The sequence below is a fragment of the Pelobates fuscus genome, chromosome 2, assembly GCF_036172605.1.
Source record: "Pelobates fuscus isolate aPelFus1 chromosome 2, aPelFus1.pri, whole genome shotgun sequence".
Lineage (NCBI taxonomy): Eukaryota > Metazoa > Chordata > Amphibia > Anura > Pelobatidae > Pelobates > Pelobates fuscus.
In genome coordinates, this window is record NC_086318.1 from 342,806,779 (window position 1) to 342,819,266 (window position 12,488).

Here is a 12,488-nt window from a genome sequence, read left to right on the forward strand (position 1 = left end):
GTAGGCCTGAAAAAGAGGGCAAAAGGAAATGCCAGAAAACACACTTATAGCACTATATAAAATCTGTTGTCTTACTACTCATGCGTTGGGAATGTTCCTGTATAATGTAGCTGATTCCTAGTGACTCTAATTGTTTGTACCGGCGTACTGCTACTGGATGTTGTGCTTATAGAAAGGATGTGAAAAATAGGAGCCAGTGGTCCTACCTACTCTATTGACAGGAGTGTGAATGTAGAATCGTATTTAGAAGTAGTTAGGGAATGATTAGTAGGTCAAGTATCTTGATTGTCTGGTTTGAATGTTGGCGTGACGCGGTGTAGTGTTTGTACCTTCTTAAATTTTCCTTGGGGAGACATGATTTACCAGTCTGATTAGATGTGATCGTGGAGTTGTAGGGTTCCAGAACCCTTGTATGGTTGCAGGCACATAGATTAAGACCTGGTTGTGTGGCGCGAATGCTGTTTAGGGAGTCTGATACTGCCCGGTATTCCCATCTGTGTACGTACGTTACTGTAGAGCGATAAACCAATTATTCATCTTTTGATATCTTGTGTTAAGATGGGGTATGGTTTGAAAGGCTTGTCAGAAACGTGTATGTCAGTTCGGTATAGTGCGATCGTGTGCGTATGAAGGTTTGAATAAAAGGTGGCAAAAATGTAGAAAAGACTACAGGGTGATCAGTATGCCTGTGGAAGTCATGCTCCACTGATTCTTGGAAGAATGTCACGACTCTGTTATATGTATTTTAGAGCAAATGAATAATGTTCTAGATGATAACTTGTGTCGAGCCCCAATAGCCGAGTGACCGGAAGGGGATGCTGAAATGCGAATTATGCTTGAGAGTTGTGAGTTGGGTGAGGTACGAGACTGAGCGACTCTTGGTTAGTCGACCCTAATAGATACGAAAATGCTGCAATCCCTCGTCCGATGTTGCCTTCGTAGGACATCCTGAAAAAGAACATGACAACAACAATGAACTCAAATAACAACAATACGGTTAAGTAAAACAGAACTGGCTGGCTAACTAGTGGCTAACTACCCCGTGACAAGTGAGGCCCTGCTAGTAGCCAAGCGGCTGGTGAGAGGCTCTACCTATGATTTGGACGTGGGGCTCGAGCCACTAGCGCGGTGGCAGGGTGGTGGCCTCTCGGTGACAGTAAAGATCCAAAAACGTGTGGCCGTGTCAGGTGAGGCCCTAACTATAAACCCGATAGGTGGGTGAATGCGAGGCTCTAACTATGATTTGGGCCGAGGGGCGAAAATCTCCGTGTTGAGATTGGGGAGTTGGCCTCGCGGGACCAGCTACGTTGTACAGCTGAGGCCAGCTCCTAACCCTAGATAGCCAGTTCTCTGACCCTAGACGGGGGCTTGATAAGGGGTAACGTGCTTGGTAACCCAAGTTGTGGTTAATGATAGGTACCCGGAGATTCCCAGACAGAGACAGAGGGAACGAAGGGAGAGAAAGGAGGAAAAAAGAAGAGGAAAGGAACTGAAGTCGAGGGAAGGAAAATAATGTGCAGTATAGTGAAGTACTATGGAGATAAAGCTGATAGTACAGTATCGATAGACCCTGAGGGTGCTGAAGATTCTCGTGATGGTTACTATATAAACCTGAAAGGAGATTTAAGAAGGCGTTGTGCCAAGAAAACGTTGTAGCAGCTGACGGAGAGAGGAGGGTGAAATTAGCAAGGTAGTGAGTAACAAAACGATTGTTACGGGTAGCGAGTATGAATGAAGAGTTGACGAGTGGAGCCGTGGCCTGACGAGGCAAGGCAGGAATCAAGCCCCCGTACCCCAAAACCCAATCGTGTAACAACGTGGCCTAGTAGAGGCAGTTGTTTGGAACCAAAACGAAATTAAACCTGATAGAAACAGGTGACAATCGTTTGACTAAAGGCCAATTGCGTAACAATTTGTAGGAAATGTGAACGAAAACACATTTATACCTGTTAGAAACAGGCGACAATAGCGAACCAGTAATTGTCTACTGATAGCAGATGACAATATGAAACAACAATAGTAATAGTGAAACTAATGTAACATTTGTTTGTTTCCTACGAAAACATTTACCTTAAAGTCATGCCTGCACAGTATAACTTACAGAGTTGTCCCCCCAACAAGGGTATTAAATAAATGACTACCCTAGCCAAAGCTGGGAGTGATAGGACAACAGTCCAATAACAGTGAAAGAATGGTTATCCACATGGTGAAGCGGCTGAATAATAGATAACCACAGTTATTATAATAATAGTGCGAAACTTACGTAATCGTAATTGAGACAGGCAATTGTACTGTCAACTGATCAGTCTGAGTCAACCGCGATTTAAACACTAGCGGAATTACCTACAATGTAGGACCACAATAAATAAAAGAACATTTGAAGACCTGTTTAAACCATGTTATTAATGTATCACACCAGTGTTTGGTTGCAGCCTAAAACAGTGAAACTGACAGTTACAGGAAATTGCAAAATCGCTAAGGAAAACGCTGAAATCCCAATTATACTGACTGTATAAAGGTTGTAATGTATTTGTTGCAAATGTCAAAGAAACCATGGAAGTGGTACCTGCAACAATCATATTTCCGCAGAAAGATACAGACATAATAGATAATTACCAAAAACAAACAGTCTGCCGAAACGCAACCTGATTGCCGGTCTCATACGAATCGTGTTGTTCGTGAGTTTCAAGCGTTTATGAGTTAGAACGTTCGTGAGTTTGAGCGTTTGAAATATAGGTCATAACTTGCACAGGCGTTGTATGGCGGGAATAGCCCGAACGAGGCCATTCCCACCGATTACCTGAATGTTAGTTTGTTTGTCAGTTCGATACCCCATCGTGTAACAACGTGGCCTTGTCGAGGCAGTTGTTTGAAATGTGGACGAAACATAATTGAACCTGATAGCAATGGGCGATGATAGCGAACTAGTGATGGTCAAAAGATAACAAATGACAGTATGCAACATTAATAGTAATTAGCGGGGAATGTCAAATGGCGGTAACGCCTGAACCTGAGGTAATTCGATATATGTATAACAGGAGTTGCACAAGCGTCAGTGTAATCTGGGAGATAAAATAATCCAACATATACAGCGTTTAATTTGTTAGATTAACTTGACCCAATAAAACAGTACATGCATAGTGTAGGCGACATACACACAGTAAGTGACACGAAAGGCACAGCAGAAACAATAAAGCAATGTCCCCTTCTGAGATCACTTATACCAGTCACAGGGCCTTAACCCACGGAGTACCAAAGGCGAGATGGGGGCAAACCTCTAATTTAAAAGGATTAAATATCAAACATAAATGAATGAGTAGGAACCGTCTTAATCGGAAGTATAACCCCTGCGTGCTTCTAACAGAACAAGTAAAAACGATTACAATGACTGTTAATAAAGTCAATAATGAACCAAAACGTCAATATAGGGGATAAAACGGTTTCATAGAGGTTTTCAGGAAGGGTGTGCCAATGACAACAGATGTACTGAATAATGCCAGGGCACCAGCTGGTAAATTAAGCTCTGCACTGGCAAAGATAGCTTATGCATTTCAAAGATAACTAATGGTATCACTATGTGTGGGGTACAGGGTTCCGGTCTTTGATACACTGCAGTACCGACAAATTAACCAATAGGATATATACAACAGGGGTAATCAACTGAGACTCTCCAGATCGATCACATGGATAAACTACAACTCCCACAATCCCAATTAAGGACCAAAGAACTACAAGCTCACCAACAGATAGAAAATATACATTGAAATAATAAATACATTTGCCAGTGTCCTAAAGAGTGCAAGAGAATTGCTCCCAGCAATCATATCCCCGACATGTGTGTTCCGGTCCCCCATGAGACCACAGCGATGTGGAGGGGACCGGAATGAGAAGACTCACGGTTAGCAGGCAAGTCGGACCGCAGATAGTACAGCTGGAGATTTGTCGAACAGCAAATAGCCCGAGCGCGGCTATTTGCCGATTACCTTAGCGTTCGCATGTTTCTTTTTTTTTTTTTAAATTCTTTATTTTTGGTCGTGACATGCAGTGAAATGGTTCTCAGATGTTGCAATGACACGGCTTTCGCAGAAGCCCACAGTAGCAGAGGAAAAGGAAACAGAAAAACAGGCATTTAGGCAGTTTACAATGTGGCTTACGCAGAAGCCAGAACATTTACAAGGTGGGACAGTCTCATATTTGTATATTCATAAGTGCATAATTGGTTCGCCCCCTGTATGGGGGAGGAGACAGCTGTGCCGGTCACGACACCCACAGGCATCTCGGTCGGCCGCCCTGCGGGGGCCTGTGTAGGGGCCTCACTGCCAAATCGCACTGTTGCTTATGAGAACAGTCATGTCATCTGCCAAGAGCCTCATTGCATATAGTATTTCTGTGGCTATTTCAGTGGTCACTGCAACATGCTATATGGTCAACGTTAAAGTTTTAAAACATTAAATCTGCGAAACTGTGTGGTGAAGTTGAAACACCTAGAAAGATTTGAGGAGGGAGGAGAAGAAGCAGAGGGAGGAGGAAAAAGAAAACGAAAGGGGGAGAGGGTTATAAGGCAAAGGAGGGGGGGGGGGATATACCCCCTGTCGGGAGACGGCACAGGCTGGCGGCGGTGGGGAGTACGGGCTTATGGGTCAATGAAGACTTCCCATGGTTCCCAGACCTTGATGAAGTGGGAGTACGTGTCTCTCACCTGCGCCGTGAGCTTATCCATGAGAAACGCTTCCTTGATGTTACCTATGACTCTGTCCAAAGGTGGTGTGTCTGTTTGGAGCCACGTTTGCGCCAGAGCGCGTCTGGCCGCCAAGTTAATCTTGTTAACTAGCTTCTGTTCCCTGGGTGGGAGACTGTCAATGGGTTTGGCTAGTAAACACGTCCAGGGGTCTGGCCTAATCGGTCGGTTAAGTACGTCAGTCAGGAGTGTAGCTACCTGCTCCCAATAGAGGGCAGCTTTCGGGCACGACCACCACATGTGGAAGTAAGTACCTTTGGCTCCACATCCTCTCCAGCAGACATCTGAGGGCGTTTTCCCCATCCTGTGTAGCTTCACTGGGGTGGTATACCACCTCAGGAGTGTTTTATAGCACTGTTCCTGGTGAGCAACACAGATTGAGGATTTGGCCGCTGCCTCCCATATGTCCTGCCAGTCCCCACTGTCAAGAGTCTGCTGGAGTTCCGCCTCCCATTGTAGTATATAGGAGGGTGTGTGGGAGTCGTTTGTGGGTGCGCTTAATTGCTCGTAAAGGCGGGTAATGAGGCCGGCACGTGGTCCATCAGACAGGCATAACGCTTCAAAGAAAGTGGGTTTGGCCCTGGCCGCTGCCGCTATTTCAGGTTTCCTGGCAAAGTCCCTAAGCTGAAGGTAGCGAAAGTAGTCTCTGTTAGCTAGTGGGGCCCTTAGTTTTAGGTTGTCGAAGGTGTGAAAGGAACCGCCCTGGAACAGATGACAGTAGCGCTGAACACCCGTGTTCTCAAGGCCTCGAAAATCTCGAGGGGTCATACCTGGTGGGAACGCTTTGTTACGGAGATAGGGTGTCAATGGAGAGATCGGGTGCGCGAGGGCATATTTGTGGGCAGTAGCATTCCATACCCGAATCGAATTGAGGATGGCGGGGCAGGAGGTGCCAATCTCTGGACGGTCGGGCTTCGGGACCCACAGCCAGTACTGGGGGAGATCAGTACCCATAAAGTGCGTTTCTAGGTCAACCCATCTGTGTGTGTCGGGTGGGGAGTGCCATTCAATTATTTGCGCTAGATGGGCGGCTAGGTAGTACAGGTGAAGGTTTGGGAGTCCCAGTCCCCCCTTGCTTCTCGGGGTGTATAGTGTATTCCTCGCTACTCTGTGCCTCTTCCCCGCCCAGATGAAGTTGTCTATTGCGGTTTGCAGGGGTGTAAGATCATTTTTAGTCACAGCGACAGGCAGCGCTTGAAAAATGAAAAGGAGGCGTGGGAGGAGATTCATTTTGATGGCATGTAGCCTACCCAGCCATGAGATGGGCTTATCATGCCATTTATCTAGGTCCCGCCGTAGCACCGCCATGATTCTCTGGTGGTTTTCCTTATAGAGGTCCTCGTAAGCCGGCGTTAGCCTGACCCCCAAATATTTAATGGGTTGTGTGCTAATCTTTAAGGCTATCACCTGCTGCAGCCATTGGATGTCCGCCTCTGTCATCCCTATTGGCATGCCGACCGACTTGTCAATATTGATTTTGTATCCAGATACCCGGTGATATCCGTCGAGAATCTCAAGTACCCGAGGAATGGTGGTTTTAGGGTTTGTTATTGTGAGTAAAATGTCGTCGGCGTACGCCGATATTTTGAATTCTTCGGTGGCCACCCGCACCCCCCGGATCTCCGGGTCCGTGCGAACGAGATGTAGTAGGGGCTCCAGTGCTAAGATAAAGAGGAGGGGGGAGAGGGGGCAGCCCTGGCGGGTACCGTTCCTTAGTTCGAAAGGGGGCGGCTGTGCCCCCGGGATTGATATCTGTGCTCTCGGGGAGGCATAGAGTGCCTTAGTCGCTTTTATGAATGTGGCAGGGAGGTGCATTGCCTCTAGTAGAGCAAACATATAGGGCCATTGTATCCTGTCGAACGCCTTCTCTGCGTCCAGGGAAAGGATCAGAGAAGGCGCTCGCGTTTTGCCCGCCCACCACACTATGTCTACCGCCCGTCTAGTATTACCATAAAGTTGTCGGTTGGGGACAAAGCCCACTTGGTCCGCATGGACCAGTTTGGGGAGTATGAGGTTAAGTCTAGTGGCCAATACCTTCGCATATACTTTAAGATCGAAATTTATGAGGGAGATGGGGCGATAGTTTGCCACGTTTGTGGCATCTCTGTCAGGCTTGGGAATCAGGACTACATCTGCTGTGGCTAAGTCGGCGTTGGGCAGGTCACTTTCTGTCCAGGTCTTGTACATCGCGGCTAGGCGAGGGACTAGTTGCTCTCTAAAGGCTTTGTAGTAGGAGCCGTCGAACCCATCTGGGCCCGGGGCCTTCCCTCCTTTGAGGGCTGTGATTGCCCCGTCTATTTCGTCAGTTTCTATAGGTGCGCCCAAGGGTGCGGTGCTATGTGTCGGTAGGAGCGGGAGGTTGGCTTTTTGCAGAAACTCTGCTATCTGAGCTACGTGGGTTGCGTTTTCAGAAGTAAGGGCCGGGGAGTGATTGTACAGTTGGGTATAGAATTTGGTGAATTCTTCACTAATGTCCTTAGGGCTGTTGAGAATACGTCCCTGTGCGTCTTTAATGGCTGAGATATTCGATACCGTACGCTTAGGTCTTAGGGCTCGCGCTAATAATGTGTCCATTTTATTTGATTTTTCATAGAAAAAACGCTTAGTGCGGACCATCTCTCTGCTAACATCATCTAGCATAAGCTCCCGAAGTTGGCGCCTGATGTCTGTTAATTCCCCAATCGTGAGTGGGGTGGGCCCTTGTTTGTTTCTCATTTCGGCCCTGCGCAGGAGGCTTTGTAGCTCAGCTAGCTTCTCAAGTTTCTTTTTTTTAAGGTGTGTGGCCATCTTAATTAGCAAACCCCGTATTACAGGTTTGTGGGCCGCCCACAGTGTGGTGGGGGAGACGTCAGGGGTATCATTTTCCTGGAAATAACGAGTGATCTCTGTTTGTAGTGTCTCTTTGGTTTGTGGGTGTCTGAGTAACGCATTTAGCCTCCATTTCCATGGGGCGTGCGGGCCTGGTAGTTTGATGCTTATGTCTATGTCAGCATGGTCAGACCATGAGATGAGGTGTATGTTAGAGGTTGTGATCCATGACATGGCTAAGGGGTTGACCAGGAACATGTCTATACGGGAGTATGTTGCATGCACCGCTGAATAGAAGGTATAGTCCCGCACACTCGGGTGTTGGAGCCTCCATGGGTCCAGCAGGCCCGTGTGTTGGAGAAAAGTATGTAAGAGTTTGTCCTGACCTCCCCTATGTTGAGACCTAGGCAAGCGAAGGCCTCCCCCTCTGTCCAGTGCTGGGCATGGCGTGGCATTTAGGTCACCCCCCAGTATTAGCAGACCTTTAGGAAGGCCCATGATCAAGGTTTCTAAGTCAGTCCAGAATTCCCTACTGGCAGTATTGGGGGCATATACATTCACTAGGTGGTAAGTATTGGAGTGAAGCGTGCCCGAAAGGACCACGTACCGGCCCTCACCGTCCTCATAGGTCTGGGTTACATTGAACGGGCAGTTTTTATGAATCAGTATCTCTACCCCATTCCTCTTACACAGTGCCCTCGAGGCGTATGCCTTGCTGTACACATGGTTAGTGAGTCGTAACCCCGATGTGCGTGACAAGTGGGTTTCTTGGACATATGCAATGTCAGTTTTTTGCCGTCTGAGTTCGCGGAAGAGGAGTCTACGTTTATTTGGGCTGTTGAGCCCGTTAACATTCAGGGATGTTAGTTTGAGTGTCATTATGTGAAACGGTGGTGCTGAGCAGAGCGTCTGGTGTCACCGCAGTCTCTCGTTCCCCCGTCTCACTAGTGTGACTTATTTGGCGGTGCCGCCTCCCGCAGTAGGTCTAGTCCGGGCGTGGGGGGGGGGGGGGGGCAGGGGTAAGTAGAGGAGTCCGAGTTTGAGGAAGTAAAGAAGGGGGGGGGAAAGGAAAGGAAAACCAGCCGCGCAGACTACGCAGCCACGCAGACGCGTCTGGTGAGGATGTTTAGGTAAGATAGTAGGTTAAGTACCTGCAACTTCAACACCAAAAGACAAGTAAAAAAAAAACAAAAGAAAAACACAAACTGTACAATAAACTATACAATAAACAATATCGGTCCTGGTCTTAGGCCGTGCCAGGAGCTCTGTGGGTGGGTCACCTCCGCCCCGAGGGAATCACCTCAAGACGGGGGGGAAACACAGCCGAAGAGCACCCCGGCGAGACCCATTGAGAGCGTAAAAACCCAGGACCCCAAACCCTCGAGCTCGGGTGGCAGCAATATCTAGGGCGCCCCGAGGGGACGGGGGGAGCTAAAATGGCTAGAGTGCAGATGTGAATTCTCAAAGGCAGTGGCTATATACTCAGTGCGTAGTGTGGGTGTCTGCAGGCACGTAGTGGTCTATTCTGGAGATATAGAGAGTTAGACATACGCAAGTAGATACGTTCAAGGAGCAAGGGCCGCCCCCCCCCCCCCCCCCCCACCCACCAGCCCCACAACTGTCCAAGCAACCACAGGTGCATGCAGATACGCTGCCCCCGTGAGAGGAGGGGGGGGGGGGAGCCAAAAAGGCTAAATTACAAATGTGAACTCTCAGAGTCAACGTCTATGTACTCAATACGTAGTGTGGGTGCCTGCAGACACTTAGTGTTCTATTCTTGGGATATATATAGTTACACGCACATACAAGTAGGTACGATCAAGGGGCAAGGGCCGCCCCCCCCCACACCACCCACCAGCACCACAACAGTCCAAGCCTCCGCAGGTACATGCATAATACATTGTCCCCATACCACAATAAACAAGCCCTCACACTGCAATTCCCATGACCTCCAGCCTCTCCTTCACTGGTTCACCTGGCCTGTTATAGCCTTCCCTGCGTAGTGTACCTGAAAATGTTATGCAATAGCAAAGGGCAAGGTGGCCGAGTAGTGCCGTGATCTCCCCTACACCTCTCTATACACATGCTGGGACTTCGTGCTGTCTAAATGTCTGGGACCTGCAGCCCAGCCACCCACCCCCCAACCCCACAGCTATGCATTCTATTGTGGTGCAGTGTTACCGGTAACTGTTTGGAAACAAATGGAATAAATGCAGGGCAGTATAAACTAGAAGTGTGCAGTTATACTCATGTGATCATCAAGAGCGTCCATCTGCCGGTACAGGCCTGTTCACAGTCCACAGCTCACAGTCCACAGCCGGGCCTTCACAGTACCATTGTTAGTCCCATTAAGAGTCCTGTGCGCCGTGGGTCTCCTCCAGTCTGGCCAAACGGCCCGCGTGGGACTGTGGGGCCTGAAAGTCCGCTGGCAATTCCAATCCCAGGTCGGCAAGAAAGGCGGTGACATCTGTCGTCGGGAGCAACACCGCTGGCTTAGGGCCCTTGAAGACCAGGATCTTAAAAGGGTATCCCCAGGCGAAGCGCAATCCGTTGCTTCGTAACAGGTCAGTGACCGGCTTCCATTCTTTGCGACGAAGGAGAGTGGCAGGGGCGACATCCTGGAAGATTTGGAAGCTGGTTCCATGGTATTCGTAGGTCACCGTCCTGCTGTGGCGCATTATGGCCTCCTTGGTCGCGTAGTAGTGCCACCGCATAATGACATCGCGGGGCGGGCTGTTCTTCGGTCCCCTGGCCCTCAGGGCCCTGTGTACTCTGTCAACCAGCCATTGATGAGCGGGGATGTCAGGGAGGCTCTTCTGGAAACAGGCGAGGAGGACCTCTTCGAGGTCTGCGTCCTCCACCGCCTCGGGTAGGCCACGTATGCGCAGGTTATTTCTTCTGGAGCGGTTAGAGACGTCTTCCAGCTCCAATTCGAGGTCCGTGACTCTGGTGAGGAGGGAGTTCGTGAAGGTGACTGCTTGGTTGTGTGCCTGCACCACGCTGCCCAGTTGCTGCTCAATTAGGGTTGTACGGGCTCCAATGGCGGCAATTTCCGCCTTGACCTCGGTGGCAGATTTTTTAATTTCTTCAGCCAGATAGCCTTTGACGTCCGCAATGGACCGGAGGATGGCGCTGGAGCAGTCCTCCGACGGGTTGTCTCGTGTCCGGGGTGGGTCCCCGCGGTTAGACGAGCTCGGGCTCGTGGTCGCGGCCGGGCCACGTGTGGTAGGCCTCAGGGCCGCAAACATGTCCACCACGGACGGAGCGTCGCTGGTGCCTTTCTTTTTGCGGTTAGACATCGGCCGCAACAAAAGGGGAGTTCAGGGCTAAGCTAGTAGCTCAAGGGTCTGGGCTGGTGCCGATTACAGTGCTTTATTTGGGCGCCGGGGTGCGGAGCACTCGCTCTAAGCAGCCATCTTCGCTGGCGTCCAGACCACGCCGCGTTCGCATGTTTCTTGCCCGAAAGGAGGAGCGGGGGAACGGAGAGGAAGCCGGACCGGAAGAGCCTGAGCGAGGACCGGAAGTTTGGCTGTCACTGAGTGAACAGCGTGCGTACGGCAGGTAGGAAGGGGGGGAGTAGCGTTTATATGGAACGCTTAACTCCTCCCACAAATACAGGCCTTACGGCCTTAAACATATATATATATACATACATACACACACTGTGTTACATAGGGTAAATAAATAAAATTCTACTCACAATAGCCAGAGCTAAAATCCAGCTCTGGTTTAGAAAGCGTGAAGTGGAATAATCCCCACTCAAGGATATATGCAGTTCTCCAAGCTTTGAATCTTGTGTAGCAGCAGAGTAGTCTAACCCTAAAAATAAAAGGAGGTAGAATATAGTGCTCACTGTATCTTTAAGTGGCAGAGTAAAATATATGAAATGTACTTACAATTTGCCGAGCAGACTCACTGCTCGGTGTATAGCGTATGGGTGGTATAATCCCCACCATTAAATCAGATTCTTTATGCTTCTTAGGAACAACAAAAGTGTCAGGCCAAAAATAGTAAAAACTAAAAAAAGGAATATGGCAAATGTAGTAAATAGCCAAAAAAATGTCTTTATTAAACAGAAATAATAAGTTTCTAAACACGTTTTGCCTACACAGGCTTCTTCAAGTAGAAACTAACATACAGTTAGAAACATTTTATTATTTCTGTTTAATATAGGATTTTTTTTGGCTATATACTACATTTGCCAAATTCCTTTTTTAAGTTTTTTACTGTTGCTTGTTACCTAAGTTTTGCACTGTGCTTGTTACCTATGATTTATATGTCTGTGTTCTTGTCTCAACTATATCCCAATGTTTTACCATCCTGTGACTCAAAAATTTTGTTTGACAAAAATAAAATAGCTTCTTGATGCAAGATATGGCTGCCATTCTGAGGTCAAGAAGGATTTTTTCCCCCTATTTTTTTGCAAAATTGGAGGGCTTCAGACTGGTTTTAATTTTAATTTTTTTGGATATACAGCAAAAACAAATGTGAGAATGGCTGAACATAGATGGATGTCACTTTTCAGCTATGTGACCTGTGTAATGTAGATGGAATACAAAACTACAGTGCCACTCGTATACACTAGGATTCCCAACAAAGTCCTCAAGTTACCTCAACCATTCCAAGACAGGCATGTCCTAATTCTGTTCCAAGGTTACATAGGTACATGTAAAAAAGAGATTTGTGTCCATGAAGTTGAGCCTTCCTCACACATGTTTTTGCTGTTGATCCAAAAGAAGGCAAAAAACCCGTTCTGAAGCGCTTCCAATTTTGCAACAAATTAGGAAAAAAATCCTTCTTGACCCCAAAATGGCAGTCAGATGTCTCCTTGAATCAAGCAGCTATTAACCCACTAATTAGAAATTAGATCCCTGCATGTTATGTATTTGCAAGTATTTATCCAATTGCTGTTTAAACTCTGATAAAACCACCTCTGCAGGCA